Source organism: Chlorocebus sabaeus, chromosome 17, assembly GCF_047675955.1.
Source record: "Chlorocebus sabaeus isolate Y175 chromosome 17, mChlSab1.0.hap1, whole genome shotgun sequence".
Lineage (NCBI taxonomy): Eukaryota > Metazoa > Chordata > Mammalia > Primates > Cercopithecidae > Chlorocebus > Chlorocebus sabaeus.
In genome coordinates this window covers 8,712,725-8,736,624 of record NC_132920.1, presented here as the reverse complement: position 1 = coordinate 8,736,624, position 23,900 = coordinate 8,712,725, and the positions used below count along the sequence as shown (strand labels likewise).

At 36.2% G+C, this 23,900-nt stretch overlaps 1 long non-coding RNA gene across 1 annotated transcript in view; it reads right to left on the bottom strand.

Annotated features, from left to right (window-relative positions):
* Window positions 1–3,490: 3,490 nt before the first annotated feature.
* LOC140708818 (uncharacterized) overlaps window positions 3,491–23,900 on the bottom strand; it is a 357,070-nt gene continuing 336,660 nt past the window's right edge. Inside the window, exon 5 of the long non-coding RNA XR_012089023.1 lies at window positions 3,491–13,889. This is a non-coding gene — a long non-coding RNA (uncharacterized lncRNA). The remainder of the gene's footprint in view (window positions 13,890–23,900) is intronic.

Sequence of the window (23,900 nt, the reverse complement as noted above, 5' to 3'; positions counted from 1 at the left end):
TGGCTCTGACGAGATCGTGGGCATGAAGTAGGTCTTAAATCATTTAAAGTCATCCGTTGTCATTTAAAAATGCCTATGGTAAATCATAAAATCAGAAATGCTGCTAGTAACAATCTTGAGTCTGGAGTCAGAGTGGTATGGACAAGAGCTACAGTGAGTGTAAGGGTTTCTGAGTGCTGGTCTGAGCTAGTCACAGACTTCCACGGGCTGACTATGAAATGTTTTCTCTTCTATATGCATTATTTTCAGATGAGTGCCATTGTGTAAAAAGAGATTAAATTGCTTGGTTTTAAGCTTCCTTTTAAATTTAAGTTAGGATTTGATGCTACTCTCTGTTAATATGAAATAAACACAAACTTCAAATTTGAATAAAATAAAGAGGAAAAATAAATATGCACTGGACTAGCATACTCCTACTGAAATCTCAGGAAGGAGGAAGACTATAGTTTTAAAATATTTTATTTTATTCTGTTTCAAATACATTTTATTTAATATTTTCAATATTCTATTTCATACATTTAGAGTTACAAATAAGTTATGAAACTAGTACCTGTACTACAACCTGTAAGAGAGAGTTCTCCTATACCTTTATCTAGCTTTCTCTGATGTTAGCCTTCTCTATAACCATGAAAATAATTACTGAAACCAAGCACTTAACATGGGTACTACACTATTCTCTGAACTACAGACTTTATTCTGATCTTGCCACTTTTTCCTCGATTGTCTTTTTTCAGTCCGAGGATCCCATCCGGGATCTCACATTGCATTTAGTTGTCACAGTTCCTTAGTCTCCTTCAGCTTCTCATATTTTCTATGACCTTAACAGAGTGTTTTGAAGACCACTGATCTGCTCTTTTCTAGAATGTCTGTCCACTTGGGTTTAACTGATGGTCACATTAAGACTATGTGTTTTTGGCAAGAATGCAACAGAAGTGATGTGTCCTTCAATATATCGTATCAAGGGTACATGATGCTCATATGTGATCCATATGACATTGTTTGTTTGTATAAATAAATTTTATATTTCCCTATAACTTATTAAGCCTGGATGTAAACAAATTTTTATTTTTTTATTTAACAATAAGAAATATGAAACTCCATCACTCTTAAATCTTAATGAGTAAGTGCAAAGAGTAAAACTATACATTCTTTATCTAAGAAGGATGCTCAAGTATGAAAAGGAGAAAATGGAAATTTTAAAGGGATAGGGGAGCTGTTTCAAACTCATGTAACTAACATGAAGTTTCTTTGCACAGGAAGTGATTGTATTTGCAATTAATAACATAGTCTTTCAAAAGCTTAGTGGAAACACAAAACAAATGACAAAAATAGACATGAAAATGTCTATTTTGATATTTTTATATATACTCACAGATACATATATTTGTGAAAATATACTCAATGATCTTTTCACTGAAAAGATACTGTAGATTGTGTTATCTGTTTATTTTTTACAACTGGTCTATGTATAATTTTGCCACACTCTGTGTACAAAACCCCTAAAACATATGATTGTACAATTTAATAAATCTATTTTCTTACTACTAATTTACCTAATGCACACAAATGTTCTTTGCACACTTACTTTTCTACCTCTAGGTCTACCTATTATAGATATCCTCCCTCATTATCCCCTCTTTTCTTTGTTCTGCTCTGTAGAAGTTAGGTACAAACCAGAAAGACAGCACGACATTGCATTCCCAAAGGTGAGATAAGATGAAGAGCTTTCTTGCTTCCTTTAAGTTAGATTTGTGCTGCATTTACTAGAATGTAATTTGAAACAATTAAGCAAGAGGTTGACAAATCCTGAAAGTGAAAGGATGCCCTGAAAGAGGATGAAGAAATAAATGAGAAAGACAATTAAAAACCAAATACTCAGCGGTGAGTTTAGGAACAGCAAGGAACTCTATCACTGTATTTAAAATTAGTAAGGCCGGTTTACTGGGTTAGACATAATGCAACTCAGAGTTTCAAACGCACATCTTAACTTGAGAAATGAATTCTACTGTGTTCCAGAAAAAAATAATGTTCATGTTTTTAAAACTGCTTATTACCAGATGAATTAAATTCAAATGATAACAAAATATATTCGGAGATGAAATATGAAACAGCAAAACTGTAGCAAAAAATAATTATAAAATTCTTACCTCATGAATGTTAAATTAAATGTAGCCTAAAGCTGCCTTCTTACATATTTTAAGTTCTTCCTAAAGGTTTTTTGTACATAGTGAAGTGTAAAATAACTGGATGTGTAAACAGACTGTGACATATTCTAGTGCCAATGACAGATTTTCAAGCAATTACGAGCAGCCAGCTGATCAACCCTTTTCAAATAAGACAAACGTGGAGCTGTAACCGATCCAGCTATTTCTGTACCTCACTTCCATGTTCTGTGCATCTTTTTTGTGTGTGTCCATAAATCATCTCCAACGGTGGGGTGGCACTGAAGTCACTCTCAACCTATTCTGGTTGGTCCATGGGCTGTCCAATTCACGAATTATTCTTTGCTCAATTAAACGCTGTTAAACTTAATTTGTCCTACATTTTTATTTTAACGTGAGGTACAGTTCACATTTTTCTACTTTCCATTTGATAGCCTAAAAGAACAAAGCTCCAATGAGAAACTCTTTAATTAGAACAATAATTTGTGTTTTTAAATGAAAGCCTGATGTTATATCTGATTTCATTTCTTTTTTGTATATATTTTATCATATACACTTTCAATGCAAATCTTAGTCAAAAATCAAAAGACAATCATAAAAGGTTGTAAAGATACCTGTCAATCAAATGCCCACCTTCTTCTGCAAGTTTGCTAGAGAAGATGAAGAACAAAACTTCTTTTGTTATTGAAAAGTTCATGAAGGTGGCTGGTAAGTCTGCCGTGTCCTGGTCAGCAGCATTGTGCTCGGGTCTGGATGTGGGGATTTGACAAGTCTTTAACAAACAAAATTCCAAATAACAGTTAAAAATTTTGAGGATGTTTAATAAGTGATGGAAAAAGACCAGACTATAATAGTTGTCTCTAAATATCTGAAGCATTGTCAGGTGAAAGAGAGATTCGTTTCATTCTCTGAGACTCTTGAAGGGCAAAAAGAGAATGAAGCAGGAGAACATTGCAGAAAGGAAGACATTGGCTCATTGTAAGAAAGGACTGTCTGATCATTATTTTGCCTGAAAATATATCTACTTTCAAGAGAGATGGCACATTTTACATCACGAGGTATGTACAGAAAAGTGAGATGACCTCTTCTTATGACTGTTATAGAGGTATTCATCCATCTGGTGATGTTATACTAAATAATCTTCATGTTTCCTAATACCTCAGGGACCGTATACATGTAAAATAGTTATGTAAAACAAGTAAGTAGAATATTTAAATTCCACAAATGTGTTCCTCTGTTTAGAAAGCTCTTAGTCCCTTATGTTGTAAGTCAATGAATGAATATATATGAAACTGTCCTAGAACTTCTATTTTAAACCTCAGGATTTTATTAGTAGTCATCAGTGTATTATATAATAGCTAGCTATCTAGATAGATGTAGAAAGTTACTCAGTTATATATATACACACACATATACATGTATATGTATATATTATATATGTATGTGTATAGATAGATAGATACATAGTTATTCAGGCTAAGAAAGTAAATAAAACAATCAAAAAGTCAGTATTTTAATTTATACTTTACTTGGCTTTAAGTTACAAAATCATTTTTCCTGAAGCACATACAAGGCCTTAAATAAAATAAACCCATACTCATTTTTTTAAAAAAACCTTAAAATTACATTTCTTAAGTAAATGTTACTGTTTATAACCAAATTCTTTATGACAATTTCTAGAAAGTTTCAGAGACAGTTAATTTTCTGTGAGGAATTTGTTTTCTTTCTATTAAATGTATTCTGTTTGTATTGTTTTTGAATCTTCACAATCTGATTGTTTCCTTCACTTCTGTCTCGGGAAAAAGGAATATCAGAGAACACAAACAGCTTAGGCTGATATAGAAAAAAAAAAAGGGTAAGGAACGGGCATTTTCTTCAAGTCTTATTACACCAGCCTCTTTGGTTTTTTGTTTCCTCATTTATCAAGGATGGATGGGAGTGAGGCCTGGAGCTGCTCAACCAGGGGCTGGCACCTCCAAACAATGAAAATAGCATGATATGATTGGGGCCAGACTTAAATTAAAGAAAGACAAAGAGAGTACATGGATTCCAGCAGACACCTAACGAACCAGCAATACACTGTATCAAAACATGTGGTATATATAAGGCAGTAGGAAACAAACCAGCTGGCAAAGGCAAGATAACTAAGAGAAACCTTTCCAATTGTGCGAGACTTGGAGGAGGGGTCTTCTAAAACTGCTGTTTTCAGCTGCCCTTCCAAATATTTAAATGAATAGGAGTAAAAGGGGAGGAGCTATAACTAAACTTGCTGAGCATTGTGTCACCAAGGCTGATCTTCTCCAAAAGGCAACTCTCCTATTTATGGGACTATCTATGCTAGACTATGACAATGATGACAATGATGATGATGATGATGATGATGATAAAAAATAATTCTAGATAAGCCTATGGAAGAGTGATTCTCACTGGAGAATCTTTCCTTATTGCCGTCATGGATAATATAAAAACCCTAAAATAGGCTCTTCCTAAAAAGTTCATAAAAAATGAAGTAGGGTAAGAATCCATTTCCAATGACTTATGTGGGGGTTGGTAGGATTTTTGATGTTTTTAGGCTTTGAAGGGTATACTATTCAACAAAAATCAGTATTAAGCACCCTAAAGCTATCCATCTCCTCCCGACCATTCTCCACATTGGACCCAGAGGTAGCATTCTAAACTGTACATATGATTAAGTCCCTCTTTCCTGTTCCACTCTTTGAAGTCTTCCCCCAGCCATAGCATTTCAGACCCTCTCCAGCCTCATTTCTTACCACCCTTCCTTTTCTATGTTGCTAAATGAAATTCCGCCACGTGCTTCTAGGGTCCCCTGTGCTTTTCCTGCAAAGACACCTGACAGCTTATTATTTGCTCTATGTATCTGTCTATCTTACCTGAAAAAATACAGAATGCCATACCTTCAATACCTAGCACAGGGCTTGGTACATGATTGGAATACAAAAACAAATATTTATTGAAATAATGAATAAATAGACTTAGCGGAGAAATGGGGAGGTACTGGGCAAGTACGTTTTATCATGGATGTATAACACATTGCCCTCTTTCCCACAAGGGCCACAAGAATGATCCTTTTTGCAAATAGAGGAACAAAGGCAGAATGTTTGATGCCACTTCTAAATCACACAAGTCATTACCGCGGAGTTGCCCTCCCCTCAAATTGAGATTTATTTTAACCATGCTGTCACAGACAAAAACACCGTCTACTGGATTAAGTTCCCAAAAAGGAGAGGAAAAAGATATTAAATGGATCAATATAGAAACAAGATATAAGTGTAGTTTCTCCAGAGGTTTTACTTTCATTAACTAACTTACCGAGGAAAAGTATTGCACAAATAATCCATGGGTATAAAATGATCCTAGTATTTGGAAGAAACTAAGAAAAGGATTGAATTTGCCTACAGGCATTTCCAGATTAACCTATCTATACCATGTTGCTCCAACAGAATTAAAGGCATCAGAGGAAACAGATATGCCCAAAACCTGATTTTCAATCTCTCGATAGTTTATCAGATCTCTGGCATCATCACGTTTTTGTAATTAAGCAAACCAGTCTCGCTCACACATAAGACCTATCAAAAAGACAGTTTCTCCCATTTCAGCACACTGCGTACTCCACGTCACAGGACTGACTCTGGTGGAAAATGAAAGGAAAGCACTCTGGTTAGCATACACCAAACCAAACACTGCCCTCCAGCCTCGCTCCACTGAGACTAAAAAGATCCTATCAGCCTTTTCAGGTTATCCACTCCATAGGACTTGGGACACTCTTCTGTTTCTGCAGCTGGTTACTTTTACGGTATCATCTGAGATTAAATATGGAAAAGGAGGAAAAAAAAAGAATTGCAAGAAGTGTACTCAAAATATAGTCCCACTAGGAAGCATGCAACACTTAAACCTTGAACACCAATGGCCATACACAACACTACCATGGCCTGAGCAATAAATCAAACACACATGGCTGTGACTATTATTTGTATACCCAAAAGTCTCCCTGGTGAAAGATAAGAATCTACCTTTGAGTTTTTATAGAAATGTAATAGGAAAGGGTAGCCTTAAAGTTCTAGCGGAGGGAAGAGAAACAGAACATTTAACATATGTTTACAGAAATCTATTACAAAGTCATGATGCCATAGCACATTTGCGCCCAGCAATGTATGGCCGAGTGTTTATGATCTTTGTAGGCTGAAGTTCACCATGAAGACTTACACTTTTTGGCTTTCTCCTGAGATTGTTACTACCTTACCATTTGAAGTTTCTTAGAAACTCTGAGCCTTGGACAGTAAATCTGTCGTACCTCCAGCGCTTATTCAGATAGTCTTCTGGATCGTCACAGAGAGATGCTTCTTAATCTCGCCTTTTCCCTTCATCGAGGATGGTCACAATATGCTAAAAGCCGTGAGTTCAGGGTGTCTGCCTGTTGAATACCTTCCTCTCCTGATGTGAGTCGAGTTGGTTCCATTTACCAGCTGTGTGATCTTGGGCAAATCCCTTAACTTCTCTGTGTCTCCTCTTTCTCTTTGGTAAAATGGGAACAATTACAGTCCTTACCTCAGAAAATTGTTGTAGGAATTGCTACGAAGCAATCAGTGAGCTTCCTACCCAATGTTCATAGAGGCCAAACCACAGCACCAACTTTAGAGGGGAAAAAAAAGAAAACAACTTTATTGCAAGTCGACTGGCAAGGAAACAGGAGGAAATACTCAAATCCGTATCCTTGGGCTGGGGACTGGGTGGATCTGATTGGATCTTGCAGTAGGTGATGCCAGGAGGCACGATCCAACTGGATCCTGCCTTGGGGTGACCCCAGGGCTCAATCTGATTGGATCCTGGATCCTGCCACATGGTGTGCACTTCTTAAATTGGTCCCCCTTCTTCCAGCTCTCCCATTGGAACACTTAGGTTCCCCCTGTGGTTGTGTGCTTGGTTCATTTGGGCAGGCTGAGGTTATACGACCTTCAACTTGGGGGTCCATGGCAGCTGAAAAAAATTCACAACTTTGTTACATAAAAATTGAACCAGATTGGTCTGGTGCGGCTGCAGAATGAATAAAAACAGAGATTTAGAACTGTGTCTGGCACACAAGAAGAGCTAGAGAGGGACTGCTAATACTCCTGTTACTCACAAATGAGGCTTATAATATATGATTTCGGAAAGAGGAGCAACGTTCCCTCTCTCAGAGATTCAAAACCCTGTTCTCATGAAACCAAATTTATCTTCTCAACTTCCTCAGACTCCTTCTGCTATGCCCACTTAATCTGTCAGATAAATTAAGTGAACTAGCTTCATATTTACCTATGTTTATAACAATTATTTTCTGAAACAATGAATTCCATTTCTAAACTACTTTCAGAATACAACTCATTAAAATCAGGGACTGCCCTCTGAGCACTCCTAGCTGACATCTAGCATGGTATGGAGGCTAAGAAAGACAGAAGAAGAGACACATTTTATAGCAGCATCAGACCATTTAATTAATATAAACATTTAGGAAACTCACTGTGAGCGAATCTGATAGTATGCTTTGTGCATGAGTGGTTTTGACTAACTCTACCAGTTTCTACAGAATAGTTATGGTTGGCTGGGCACGGTGGCTCATGCCTGTAATCCCAGCTTCTCAGGAGACTGAGGCAGGAGAATTGCTTGAACCTGGGAGGAGGAGGTTGCAGTGAGCTGAGATCACACCATTACACTCCAGCCTGGGCAACAAGAGTAAGACTCTGCCTTAAAAAAAAAAAAAAAAAAAGTTATGGTCTTGTTTTCAAAGTGCTTCCTAAGCATATGGGCAAGTTAATTTATTTAACTTTTGACCTTGGCCTGATTAAAACCAGAGATGCATTTGGTTAAAACCTGGTTAATAGATGAATGCTTTGAAACACTGCTCATGATTTTCATTCCTTGTAATTATATAACAAATAGAGGAATAAAATCTCAATAAATTGCATCCTGAGCAATGTTTAATTCAAGTGAAATTCCAATTTAATATGTTGTATGGATAATTTCATGTTTTCATCTTAAGATTTTTTTAACTTTTAAGTTCGGGGGTACACGTACAGGCTTGTTATACAGATAAACTGTGTTTCACGGAGGTTTGGTATACAGATAATTTTGTCAGCCAGGTAATAACCACAGTACCGGATCCACACCCTCCCTTTCCCCATTAGTGTGTGTCTTGGGAAGAAGCAATGTGATACTCTGAGAAAAGTATGACTTTTGGATTTTGTCAGACCTGCATTTGAATCCCGTTTCTGCAACTTTACAAGTGTGAAAATTGGAAATTTGCTTGGCTTCTCTGAGTTTGTTTCCTAAACTATGAAATAGAGATGAAAAGGGTCCCTGGCACACGCCTGGGCCAGTGCCTGATGCTCAGTGGGAGCTTTAGACCTGTTTGTTCTTCTCTTCTTTTCCTCTTGGTGCTAATTGAAGTGCAGGTCCCAAAGAGTTCCATGTGGTTAGAGCACTTGCTGCTCCATCGCTTCCAGGGCAGTGCTTTCATGCCACTAACTTAGGACTAAAAACAACAACAACAAAAACCCACCAGGGTTCACACTCTTCCAGTCCGTTTCAGTACCCTCTGATGCTCTTTCCCCCTCACCTCAAACATTTCTCAAATCCTAGGAATACGCATTATCTATTTTCATTTTCTACCCAGATTAAAACTGTGGCTCTGCCACTTTTTGCTGTGTGACGTTGGGCAAGTTACTTAACCTTTCTGTGACTCCATTGCTTTGTCTATAAAATAGGAATAATAGAAAGACCTAACTCGAGGTCGTTTTGGGAATTATAGGAGTTAATAAAGGTAAATCACCTAGAACATTTTCAAGCACATGGGCAGCACTCAGATACTGGCTACTATTGTTAATATTCTGCTCCAACTCCCTGGGGCTATCAACCCAGATTTTTCTTGTGGTCATGCTGTTCCCACACCAATCTAGTGTAACCACAAAGTATCTACAGCCAGTCCTACCACAGCCACTGACAACTACAAGTAGGGGCTGGTTCTTTGGGGCTTCTGATGAACCACCTATGACTTTCTGCTACCTGGGGACATCCTGCTGCCACCATGTACATGTGATGTCCCCTCTACATGGCCTTGACAGCATGCAGCTGCCTTTCTGCCAGACAGAAACATTTGTTTCTGTTTTACTATTTTTTTCATAGATATTTCTCTACCACTCAGCTGCGATTTCACAGGGCTGGACCAGGGGATGATATTGATGACACATCTTCCCCTAATCTCAGATCACCCTTTCTGATCAGAAGCCATTTTTCTTGGATCTATGGTCTGTGCTTTGATTTCTCCCATCCCGAAGGTGAACTTCGTTAGGAAGATTCCTAATACCTCTTGCAAATAAAACTACTCCTCAGTGTGCCTCCCATGTCTGAAGCCTGGACCTTCACTACATGCTGATGGTCTTGGTGATACAAGTCACTGAAATCTCTAACTAGAGTTTTGCACACCAAATGTCTTTGTCAGAAAAGTCAAATAGGATTTCAATAAAGCAGCCAGAGGACCTGATGCTACTCTATCAGAAAATATACAAAGCAGCAGTATGGTGCTACAGAGAAAAACTGTTTTCTTCTCTATCTATATGGACAGCTTTAATCTAGTCTCAAAGAGAGGAACCCCAAACGCCTTTTGTACACATTTGTCCACAAATGGGCATTTGCATGTGGTTAAGTTGTTGACATTTCTAGGCAGAAGAATGGTTTGGGGAAAGCAATGGATGAATATTTTCTACTTTGGTTTCAATTTCTTAATACTAAGTAGAAATTCCTTTTTCTGATCTTACAGGCAAGATGCCCCCCTAAGAAACAGGATGGACAAGTGTGAGTGCCTGAGTAGCAGCACACATCCACAACATTCTCACGGCATGCGCTGTGAGAATGGCACCTGCGCAGATACTAATCTCAAGTCATCCGCAGCTTGTTCCTGGTAAAAAGAAAAGAAAACCATGAGAGTTCTAAAAGAAAATAAGAAAAGAATATTGGCCCAATTACCTTGGTGTTTGATTTGAAATGAGTAAATATTTTTGATGAAATTTCATCGTTAGAATGTAAGCTCCATGAGGGTAAGAAATTTCATCTCTCATGCTTACTACACAATCACCAGCAACTAGAATGTTTTTGTCTCATGCTCTCTCAGAGTTAGTGACCATTTCACATATGAGAGCTATGCACTAGACACATAGAAGTTTATTCATTCATTCATTCTTCCATTCAGCATATATTTATGTAGAACCTACCAAGTCCACATGGATGACTGACTGAATTAATGTATGAATTCATGAAGTTTTCTCAATATCAGAATTTAGGAGGTTTTGCATTTCAATTTACTGATACTTTGAACTAGTTAGGCTCAAAGTCTGACAGACCCTAGGATTATTTTTAATGCTCATTCAGAATCAATGATTACCTTGAATATAAAAGGTATGCACGAAGTTGAACAAGTGCAAATTATAACATTCTAAAAAATACAGCTAGTGATTGTATTTCAGAGGTCACAGTCAACAAGATCTATTCCAGATTTATCTGAATCTATATGTAAATATTTTACATCTCTTTAAGCTTAAATTGTGGAAAGCTGTGATCTTAAAATATTGAACTTAGAAATTCTTATAAAAGATCAATGATTAGTGTAAACCATTAACAAATCACTGTCATTACCCAAACTCATGGGAGCCTGAACTTACGACTTCTTAACTCTGGGATTTTCACTCTTGTTAGTTCTAGAGCTCATTATAAGGAAATATGTACACATAAGCTTAGGGGGAAATTTTTTTGAAAAAGTACTATTGTCTTTCCTTCAGTCTTCTTATTGAGGAAAAAAAATGGTTGTCACAGATCTTACATTTATGTAGAGTATATTTAGTGGGTTACAAACTGGATTGTGTCCTGTGATGTGAATACTGTGTGTTTTGATATCAATGGTTTCTACTGCAATCACATAATCATTTTGCGTTCATCTCTTTAAATAGAAATTATAACCTTTAGGTATGACATTTTGTTTAACAAAGATGAAAGCATTACAAAAGCTAGTAATGGGTGCTTTTTTAATATGTAAGTAATTTTAGCTTAAAATATAGTGTATCCTGGTGTTCTAAATTGATTCACATTTACCATTATTCTTCAAACCTGCCTATCTTTATCCAAAATGTTTCAACAAATGTTTTGATTACCACATTCAAATAAAATAAAGTGAGTGTGATATGCATGAACATTTGCAACCTTACAGAGTTACAGATTTAAAACATGATCCTGGGAACTAACTTTGTTTTGACTCTAAATTTTTTGTATTTATTTGTGCCCCCACCCTACTCCCATCTTTGTGTGTATGTTAAAAGAAATTTGATCAGTTAAATTTGATCATGAAAGATGATTTGGCATCCATGTGGGGCTGAGAAACCCACAGATAAATATTAAAAAGGCTACTAAGCAAAAGAGCCCTGATTAAGCTTCTTTTAACCTAGCTATTTAAATAGCTAATCTCTACTTTTTATATCTGTTATGTTTTATGCCAATCAAAAAGTCTTCCAAATCATAAGTTTTAACAGTTTGAAAATGTTGGTTCCTGGCTTTTTAAAATTAGCATTGACTCCAGTACCTCTGATACTAGAAAACTAGTACCAGCCAACATGTGCAAGATAAGCATTTTAATGATACATGGTTTTCTGACCAATTTCTTTGTTTTTTTCTTCCTTCCTCCTCTCTCCTCGCCTCTCCTCTCTTCCCACCTCTCCTGCCTCCATCCCTTCTTTCCTTTCTTTCTTTTCTTTTCTTCTTTTTTCTTTCTTTCTTTCTTACTTTCTTTCTTTCTTTTTCTCTTCTTTCTTTCTTTATTTTCTTTTTTTCTTTTCCTTTTCCTTCTTATTTTTCACTTTCCCTTCCCTCTCTTCCCCTACCCTCATCTCTTCTCTCTGTCAATGTCCTCATGTAAGCAAATGATTAAACTATGAAGACATTCAAATCACAGAAGTGATCAAACAGCCACAAGGATCTTGATTTCCTCCTTAGAGGTCTGGAGAATTGGCTTAATCTCTTGCAGAAAACTCTTTTCTTGGTTGGATCAGCCTTACATAATTGGATCCAACTTGAGTTCTACTTCAAATAAGAGGACCCTCCGGGCCAGGTTGCTGTGCACTTGTCTCCTTAGAGATTTTCACAATGCCTCTGTGATAGCCAATGGCCACAGAAAGTTCAATAATCCCTAGTTATGAATTGGAACTGGTTTATTAGATCTTAGTCAATGAACAACGTGGAAGAGTGAGTTGTATCTGAGAGATGGCACAAAGGATTCATTTCAATTAGCCCTCAAATGTAAAAGGTTGTGAACCACAGAAGATCTGTCTGTGCATTGAAAACTGATATGTGTATAGATAAGCCTCCTCAGAAAGAAAAAGAAGCATAGAGAGTGGTGAATTGTTTTCCAGGAGAGAAATCTTGCACTTTTTTGGAATAAACACATTATGAGTATCTAATACCCATTTCTTCTGGGCACAGACATTATTTCTAAACTGAATGTGGTTTTTGTTTGAGAAAATGAAGCACAGAACTTCACAGAATAATTTTCCAACTACAGAATTTCACAGAATTTTCCAGAAACTGGTATGTATGTCTTCCATAAGCTCAAGGCCTTTTCCTTTCAAATTATGTTTCTGTGTGGACGATTTGTTGTGTGCAAGGAACCTCACAAGGGAAGAAGTGAGAGAACAAAGCTAAGTGGTGTACAGCCTGACAGCTTCTACCTGTAAGGATCTTACGTAAACAGATAAATTGGCTACCCAAACAATCATGGTGGAAGCTGTAGTCTGGCAATGAGCTCTTCTAGGATCCTCTAGAAGTGATCCAACCATTGTGCATTTTGTTATTCCACATAAAAGAAGGAACAACATTGTTCTCTGCCCTCCTGCCCCAGGGGGACTGGGGATAATGTAGATAAAGTTCATCAAAGTTCTTGCTATTATGATACGTCTTAATTTACTTGAATTTACTTGATCTATGTTCTGCTAATGTATTGTCAGTGCTCAACACACACACAAACGTGCTCAACACACTCACAAGCATGCACACACACACGCACGCACAAACACACACACACATAACCCTTTGTGGAAGAATATACGCCACACCTCCCAGCTGCTCAGCTTATAGGAGGAACATTAGCATGCTTGGTAGAATGTCCTCAGTATGTGCAAAATGAATTTATATTTTGTCTCATTTTGTTATGCAGGCTTCCTAATGCTTTTTAAACACGATGTCATCACAAGAACATGTGTATACATGTACTTCTGCATAGAGCACTAAAATTAAATTGACTTGCTGGCAAAAGTTAGAGAAAATCCTTTTCTAGCTTCTCTGTACCACTCAATAAATTATTACAGTCTGTGCACAAAACACAAATTACATGCTTTATTAGTATGTTTTGTGGTAACCTCAAAACCACAAGTGTTTACATGTGCTGCACGCATGCACTTTGGGGCTTTTTAATAGCGGGTTGACAAGAGATTAAAGGCAGAAATATGGCATTTTATTAAAGCAAACATATCAGCATGCCTACCATGATAAAATGATCTAGTTTTCTTCAGACACAAAAGTTTCTGTTGAGTGATACCTTTGCAATTCCTTGAGGGCACCCTATTATTCACTTTCCTCAACAGAGAGCAGCTGCAAATGGTCTCCAATTTTCAAAGAGTGTTGCCTGGTCATTCTTTACTGTCAAAATGAAGAAGAGCATAAAAGTTAAGTCAATAAAGTAATATGAAATGCTTAATATAAAAATTCAAGAATGAATGATTAACCATTAAAAACTTACAGTAGCTATTTCATCCAGGAAAAAAAAAATTAACATTTCCCCTGAAACCTATTAACACTCCTTGTAAACAATATTCTTTTTTGAAATATATGACCTTTCTTAATGCTCTCCACACACACAGCATTTTTCTTACATCCACTTTACCTCACTGATATGAAGTTGAATTCCCCAGGAGAGAGTGCTTCGAGCCCCTTCCTCAGAAATATATGGTCTTCTCCTGTATATTCTAAACGGATGCATTCATTTGTGTTCGATGATGCAACAACCTGTTGTTGTTAATACAACTTCAAAATTACAGACTTTGCCAGTGGACAATCAACAGGCCAAAGATAATGCCTACCTTGGAGCCCACGCTTCCTTATTGATCTATAAAATTTGATACATTGATATTTATGGAAATTGGTATACATATCTCTCTGTTCTTGGTTACACCCATCTTTCGTCTATGTCTCTACTGTATCTGTGGATGTTGTGTAGAGGGCCATGTGCAGAGAAAAGCAGACTTAAAAGATTTTTTTATTTTTATTTTTGAGGAAGCTATTTGAAAGAGCAAGACTGAATTTATTCTAGGACCTCTTTTCAAAGTGAAATCAGAAAAAAAAAGCAAGAATATTCAGGACCTATCCCATAGCGAATCCCTCCATACCATGATGTTGCTAAGAAAAATAACTGCTTGGGCATAAGACATACCAAGAATGATTTTGATGAAAAATGATTGTAAAATGATACAGTTGGGGTCAACAAGACCACTCTTTGAGGCTGCCAAATGTTTTCCATGCAACAATTTTAGAGATATTGGAGAAGCCTCCATTGTGTCATCCTCAGAAAGCCATCACTAGGGCTGTGTCTGGTTGGTTAAATGAGGAATGAGTGGGGATGACTTGTTTCCGGAAGTAAATCTCACATTGTATGAACTTTAAGTATTCCTGTAAATTTATTTAACAGATACTGTGAACTGTCATTTCCCAGATGTTTTATTCCAGGAATTGAAGAGAGAATTTGTTTTAACAGATACTGTGAACTGTCATTTCTCAGATGTTTTATTCCAGAAATTGGACAGAGATGTTCAAACTGCTCCTAGTAGGGAGACAGGAAACATACTGACTGGTGGCTTTATTGAGCGATCAAGAATTTGTCTAGCAACTTAGAAGCATTCTGCTCTTGAGGAAAACCTCAAAGAAAAGGGATACATGGAAAAGAAATAACTAAAGAATATTCATACAGCAAGTTCTGGACAATAATCCTCAAATGCTTTAGGTAGGTGTAGATAAAATGTGAAATGCCCCCTATATAGTCTGTCTGTCTTTGTTTTATGTTGACATTTTTTAAATGAAACAGTAGATTCCCCTCAAAAACCCCACAACTTACCTGCTCTCTCCTCACATGGATGAGCCTGGCCTTCCCATTCCTGCCCTAAAGGACTAATTCTACGACTATCTCTGGGTAAAAGCCGGGAGATGGGGACGATCAATGTGGGGAGGGTCCCTTTGTATTCTCTTCTATCAGTCATTTCAATTCTATTTTAAAAAGATAAATTTTATATAATTACCTATTTTTCATGCATTTGACTTAATGAAACACTTCTGAACAAGATGTATGATTTCTGGTAGGTTTTAGTTACATTTACATGTTTTTATGGTGTGTGTGTGTGTGTGTATTTTTGGCATTACTGGCATAAGTTGTGCTATACAATCTAGGAGATTAAAACTAATTACAGCAGTGAGGCTAACAAGGTGTAAAAGCCATGAATCTGAATAAAACTTTCCATTTCTCTCTATAGGTTTCTATAAAAACTCTGACAATATTTTCTCCCAAAATATGTGTTTTCTTATTATTTTAAATCGTTAGCAAGCCAAATAAATCATCCTGATTATTTTTATGTTACGTGGTTAATTTATACATTTTTACAAATGACATCAATTCCTTTCTTCTTGTGTCTCTTCTTGTTCTTTTTGCTTCCCTCTACAAACAGCCAATGCATATTATATGCTTTTATATATACACATATGGATCATGGTTCTAGGTGTTAAACACACAGAGGCAAATTAAACTTCAATCCTGACCTCAATGAAATTACAATTCAGTTTGTAAGTATCATGATAAGGATAAGTAAAAGATTATGTGAAGTAATTTCCAAGATTGTTTATGGTTTTATGCTACACAGCACAATAAGTGACTAACATATGCTATCTCATTCAAACCTTTGGAATTGAGAAAGATATAAACATGGTCTTTGAAAATTTCCATATTGGAGAATAGACATTCAAACAGAAATCTAAAAAAAAGTTCAGGAACAAATAGACATAGAATATGAATTGGGAAGCTATAGTATCATGCAACCCAGAGGTAAATCGTAAGTAATGCCAAGTGTCATGGAAAAATCAAGGATCAGACTGGGCATGGTGGCTCAAACCTGAAATCCCAGCACTTTGGGAGGCCAAGGTGGATGAATCACTTGAGGTCAGGAGTTTGAGACCAGCTTGACCAACATGGTAAAACCCCATCTCCACTAAAAATACAAAAATTAGCCACGCATGGTGGCACATGCCTGTACTTCCAGTTACTCGAGGGGCTGAGGCAGGACAATTGCTTGAGCCTGTGAGGAAGAGAGGCTGCAGTGACCTGAGATCATGCCATTGCACTCCAGACTGGCCAACAGAGCTAGATTCGGTCTCAAAAAAAAAAAAAAAAAATCAAAGATCAATGTGGTAAATAAGCAATGATTTGGAGAAAGATGCCATCATTAATATTAAAGAAACTAATGGAACTGAATTATTTAATTAGTCAAAGTGAATGCAGATATTTATCTTTGTTCTCTTGTGAAATTTCATTAAAATGACAGTAAAGGGATTAAAGGAAAAAGGAAAACATTACAAAATTAAATTAAAGGAAAAAAGAAAACGTTACAAAATTAGAAAGTATTGAAGAAAAAATGGTAGCAGATGAAAGATTTCAAGACTACTCAGGAAAATGGAAAGTTGATAGCTATATGATAGCAAGCTTCGGTATCAGCCTCTCCGCTCCATGCAGGGCCAAATGAGAAGCAAGTTAAGCAAGCTAATTTTCACCGAGCAATTCCAGAATATCTCAAAAATTAGAGGCAGTGGGTACATATAAAGGCAAAGACATAGAATAGGAATGAGAAAAGGGGAACTGATAACACCCCATGATCTCACTCATGGGGAATCTAAACGAGTTGTTCATAGAAGTAGAGAGTAGAACAGTTATTACCAGAGGCTGGGGTGGGGATGACGGATGTGGCATGGGAGAGGTTGGTGAACTAGTATAAAGTTACAGTTAGCTAGGAGGAATAACGTCTGCTGTTCTATTACACAGGAGGGTGACTGTAGTTAACGAAAACGTATTGTATATTTCAAAATAGCTGGAAGAGAGGATTTTTAATGTTCTCACCACAAAGAAATGATTAGAGATGATGGATATCCTTAAGCAGGGATAATGTGATCCTTATGCAATGTATACATGTATCAAAACATCACACTGTACCCAAAAAGTGTGTACAATCATTATGTATCAACTAAACACAAAATAAAACTTAAAAAAAAACTGTACATTCCAAATGCTCTCTCCTATCTGATAAGGAACAACATTTCTGCCACCCTACAGGAGACGGGACGTTTACTATGGAAATACTTTGAACCAGAGAAGCTCTGGGCTCACAGACATCAGACACAGTTGAACATAAGAGTGAAGCACCAGAAAGAGAGAGAATGAACTCTCTTTCTTAATCAACTAAAAGTTCCCCCACCTCCTACGTACTCACCCTCTGGTGTACCCTGAGCCGTAACAGCCAGATAGACTACGTTTAAACTGTCTTCCTTCCCATTTCCCCTGCTCTCACAGGCAAGAGATCGGACGGTTTACCCCAGGAACATTTCCCAGTCTAGGAGAAAATACCTATATCAACTGGCATTTGGAAGCTTCCAACCAAAAGGCTGAGTTTCTACATGGTCGACAAATCACGCCCACTTACTTGCCCAAGACTTTCTTTTAATGTATCACTGTACCATTTTGGAATATGAACGGAGAGCCAGAATCATACAACATGTTTTAAAGTCTCCAACATGGAAGACAAAGATCAAAGGAGATGGAAAAGGAACTCAGAGAAAATGAGACCATTAAGAGAGGAATTGAAAGCTAAAAACACAAATGAGCACATACAAAAGAACAACAAAACAACCCTGGAACTGATAACCTTGAAACATAAGTAAGAAAGTAAGAGAAGAGTCATGAAACCAAGAAGAATACTATTAAATAAAAGGAATATTCAGAAAAAAATTACTCTCAGAAATTACCAACTAGTACAAGAGAAATCAAAAATTCTACTTAAGGACTGGAAGATACAATAGAATAAAACTCAGAAGATAAAACAAAAATATATGAAAATGAAAAATTGGATAAAAAAGAATCAATTTAGGAGCGACAGAGAGAGCAACAAACTCAGAAGGAAGAAATCCCTTAAAGAAATAACGGAAATAAACATCTCAGAATTAAAAATAACCCAAAGCACTTCTTATCATATTGAAAGGCCCAAGAAACATTCAACTCATGGAATGAAAGAACTCCAGCAAAACATGTCATTGAAAATCCATACTTCAGGCTGGGTGTAGTGGCTCACGCCTGTTATGTTGTCCCTGCAATTTGGGAGGCTGAGGTTGGTAGATCCCTTGAATTCAGGAGTTTGGGACCAGCACGGGTAACACCGCAAAACTCTGTTTCTACAAAAATAAAAATACAAAAATTATCCAGGCATGATGGTATGGGCCTGTGGTCCCAAGTACTTGGGTGGCTGAGGTAAGAAAATCGCTTGAGTCTGGGAGGTTGAAGCTGCAGTGAACTGATTGTCCCACTGCACTCCAGCCTGGGCAACAGAGTGAAATCCTGTCTTTAATAATAATAATAATAATAAGAAGAAGAAGAAGAAGAAATACATACTTCAGCCAGGCATGGTGGCTCACACCTGTAATCCCAGCATTTTGGGAGACCAAAGCTGGAAGATCATTCAAGTCCAAGATTTCAAGGCCAGCCTGGGCAATATAGAGAGACCCCATCTCTACAAAAAAAATTTAAAATTAGCCAGGTGTGGTGGTGTGTGCCTGTAGTCTCAGCTACTTGGCAGGTTGAGGTGTGAGAATCATCTGAGCCCAGGAGGTTGAGGCTACAGCCTGGGTGACAGAGTGAGACCTTGTCTCAAAACAAAACAAAACAAAACAAAACACTATACTTCTCAGCCTTAAAAAGAACGAAACCATGTCTTATGCAACAACATGGATGGCACTGCAAGCCATTATCCTAACTGATATCATTCAAAAACACAAAGTCAAACATTGCATGTCCTCACTTATACATGGGAGCTAAACATTGGGCACACATGAACATACAGAAGGGAATAGTAGATGCTGACTCTGAAACATGGGAGAGCAGGAGGGGGATGAAGGTTGAAAAATGACCCAGTGGGCACAGTGCTCACTATTTAGGTGATGGGTGCACTAAAAGCCCAGACCTCACCACTATGCAATATATGCATGCGAGAAATCTGCCGTAGTAGCCACTAAATACATTTTTTAACAATTTCAAGGTCTAGACTCCCAGAGAAAAGAAATAGCTTGAAAGCTTACAGGTGAATATCTTAATACTAAACTTTACCATATCAATAAGGACGCTATAGTGTTGTCAAAGAATCTGAAGATAAATCAGTAATAAATACACAGGGAATATAAGAAAACAACACAAAGAAAGACAATTATTAACCTCTGAAGAATATAAGAAAGGAAATGGAACTGTAGTACTCTGCATTACTTAACTATGAACAATATGCATCTAGTTGTTAGACTGTACACAGGGACTAGTGATTTAATACAAAACTTGTAATTGAAATCGAGAGGGCAGGCAGGTGAAAGAAGATGAGGGGGCTTAGAGAGTTCCTTAGAAAAGATAAATTTTACTCTTCTGTTGTAAGAAACCAATAAACAACTTACAAAATAAAGTCTAGAAATACGAGTGCATGCATGTTATTTTTCAAAACAGATTTTCGTGCCAGAAGAAATGTCCAAAAGAATTTCTGAGGAGTAAGTTAGAGAGGGATGAGACCAACAACTGCTATTTTTATTTTCAAGCCTTATAGTAGTTGGTGCTTTTAAGTGTATTTATATTTATTATTTAGCTAAAAATTTTAAAATGAATACATTTAATGAGGTTAATCTAAATGCATTAATATCGCACTATGTTGAAAACACATTGTTATATTAAGCAGGCTGCAGAAAAATACATTTAGTACTAACCCAATTGTGTTGTTAAAATAATATATTTAAATATTTACTTCTAGTTATAATTTTGTTGAAAACGACTTAAAAGAGCACATCAAACTGAATGGCAACCCAATGGGAGGAACTTTGACTTATCTCAATATAGGGTTGATTCCCTGAAAGTTTTATATTTACAGTGTCTTCAGATATTACAGGCATAATTTTTAAATATTTGAACACTAAACAATATTCAGTCCTTATAAAATTACATATACCTGCATAGGAAAATAAATAAATTCACAACCACTGAAAGGTTGAGATGATATCTTACGATGATAGGATTGCATTTCATTTTTACTCTATTACTTACACTTTTCTCTGTTGTTTGGATTTTGGGACAGGATAAAGCAATTATGCATTAGCATAAGCAACCATGATATTAATATAAAGCTGCAACATGAAAATATATATGCACCAAAAACAACTCCTGGAAAGAATGATAAAAAATAAAGGGTTGTAATTAAGATTGTATGATTACAATGATGAATTTTTTTTACCTGTCCACATTTTGCATATGTGCTAGTTACACAGAGAAAAAAAAATGGCTGATAAATTTAAATAAACAATGAAGGAAAATGGTGAATGTGGAGAGAAAACGGAATGGGGGGCAGGTGGGAGAATTCCTATTTTTTAATCATTTACTATGTGCTGAGCACTGCGTTATGTGTCTTGGTGGCAGGGACAGCCGCAGCCAAAAGATTTTCCCCACTGCCCAAGCACAGTGTCGGATGTCCAATTAATATTCTTAATAAGTGGTTGAATCTAGGAATGAATGAATGGATAAATCAATGAGTTATGGAATATTTATGAATTTGGCAATAAAAAAAGAAAAAGGTATGGTGTCCATGATAGTCATGAGGGGGCAATATTAAGTAATAGAATTTCATTTGGTTTTCACAGTGATGGAAATTGAATATGCTTAAGGAGAGTAGGGGATCTGAAGATAGTTGTGATGTGATTGTCAATGATGTCCTGAAAGGTAAGATTCAGAGCAAAAGAGCCATTAGCTTCAGCTGACTCTGCTAAGAATAGAGGTGCATAGCTGTTGCCCAAAATAAGTACAGTTACATGGGAAGGTGATTTGAGAGTTTACTTTGCCTTGTCTCAAACTTCACATGAGCAGCCATAAGCTTGTACTTGGAAGGTAACAAAAGTGTAAAATGAAAGCTTTTAAAAGATCCCTTAAATACTAATGCTAAAGTTTTTTTTTTTTAATATCTCTACAACTTAGTTGTCAAAACATCCTTAGAAACAATTCATATTAAGGACTTGTAGAGTCTTGAAGTTTATAAGGGTATGTTTGCCTCTAAGTCCAAGTGCAAACATCAAAAACTGTGACAATGAGCTTTCACTAGTATGTTTGATAACTGGAGGAATTCCTGTTTTGAAAGAACACACTAGATTGTATCAAATTATTTACATTTGCTCATAATTCTAGAGTTATTTTATTGCAAAAAAAAACAGAAGGTGAAGGATCATGAAATTTAAATCATATGCTTTTCTTCTTTTATTTAAATTATTGATAAATTGGATATTCACCTTGAGTTGAGCTTAAACTGTAGAACTTCTATATTCTCACCTATAAAATCAGGATTAGAATAAGTCTAGAGCCTCATGAACTATTAGCTTTTACATGATAACCATGACGATCAATAGACATTGTCCAGGGAATTCTCTCAATAATCCCCAAATACGACAAGGACATGTGTCCTATAATCCTTTCAACTCACAGGTGAGAAAAGTGACCGATACATGCTTTAAGGTACATGATGTAGGTATGAAGAGCTGTGGGGAAAATGAGAGCACCTGTAATGTCTTTCAGGGATTGAATATTGCAATTTAATGAAATAATTATGAATATGTATTTAAATGCAATATACGTATTTTGAAGAGACGAGACCTCACTGTGTTGCCCAGGCTGGTCTTGAACTCCTGGGCTCAAGGGATCCTCCCATCTCAGCCTCCCAAAGTGCTAGGATTACAAGTATGAGTTACCGTGCCCAGCTTTAAATGGAATATTCTTTAAAAAACATATCCAAGGCATGTTTTCTCTGGGCTTTGTGGTCTCTGACTACCTACATAGAATTGAGACATGAAGATCTGGCCATTGACTAATATACTGAATCATTTTAAGTAAATGGATGACATATTAGTAGAATTAAACTTTTTGATAAAAATCTTAAATATTTACTTTGTGTATTATGTGCAGCATACATATTTTACTATAGTGCACATTATATATATAAAATATATAAGTAATAGATAGTAAAAAATATGTTTTATATATAATGTGTACTATAGTAAGAAATATATAATGTACACTATAGTAATATATAAATATAAAATATATTTATATTAAATATATATAATGTGCACTATAGTAAAACATGTATATTACATGTAACATACAAAAGATTTATTTCCTTTATATTCACAAAAGATTCTGAATATTTTTATCATAAATATTTAACTCCAAATTCCCTGAGAATTTAAAAGTCTAATAGAAATTTTATAGATATAAAATTTAATAGAAATTTTGTATCTTGAATTTTTATTTTAAATCATGTGAAATATATAAGGAGAAACTGGATTAATTAAAATGGCCCAAAGTAGGACATCTCTTCTGTGATCTGTAAACAAGGCAGAAAAAAGCAGGGAAGAATAAAGACCGTACCAGTTGTCAAGATCGGAACGATAGCATGTAACAGAATCAGAAAATGATGTATTTATTTAAAAAACAGACTAAACATATATTTTAAGCATGACATCATGATGGAACTGACTAAAGCTAGGTCAGTGTCAAACACTGACATAATGGTTCCTGTCACAGGATATTTGACCTTAGAGAACATTTGAGCGCTTACCAAGGATATGAACCCACCTTGAAAGTCCCATGGTGAGATGCGTGTGATTAACACTAGGACTTTGTAATTTAACTGGAAATGGATTTTAATCAGGTGGTAATATTATGGGTCACACTCAAACGCTCTCGTATAAGAAAGTTTAGAAAGATTTAGACTTCTTTTCTCTATAGTAGGTACAGATCATAGATTCTATGTTGGACTAGCGTGTCTCTCGGGTGCTTGGTAGACATCACTGCTCTTCTGATAGAGAAAATGAGGTTACAAAATTGCTCTACTATCACTTACTCTTAGATGGAACAGGTGAAAATCCTTGGGGAAATCATGTTAATGGGCTATAGGCTTTCCAGAGTTTAGCTATAGGCTTGGAAAAAGAGTCAGAATGCAAACTTTAGATTTGAGCAACACCCCCATTTCATTTCTTATAATAGCACTGTGGTTTGGTGAGATATTTTCAAATTTGGAAAAGCAGAGCTGTAAAATATGTCTTTTTAAAGAAACGTATTCACTGAAAAGCAATTTATTTTCCTCGAGACATAACACGTTTATGTATATGAGCATCATGAGAAGCTGATATTGGTACTCAATAAAAATTTTATAGACTTTTTGATAAAAGGATGCTTTGAGAGATAAAGTTGCTTCTTGCTGATCAAGACAAATTCTCATCTTGCAAGGGCATGAGAGCATATTTAAATTCTATAAACAATGCAATACAGAAAGAATAAAA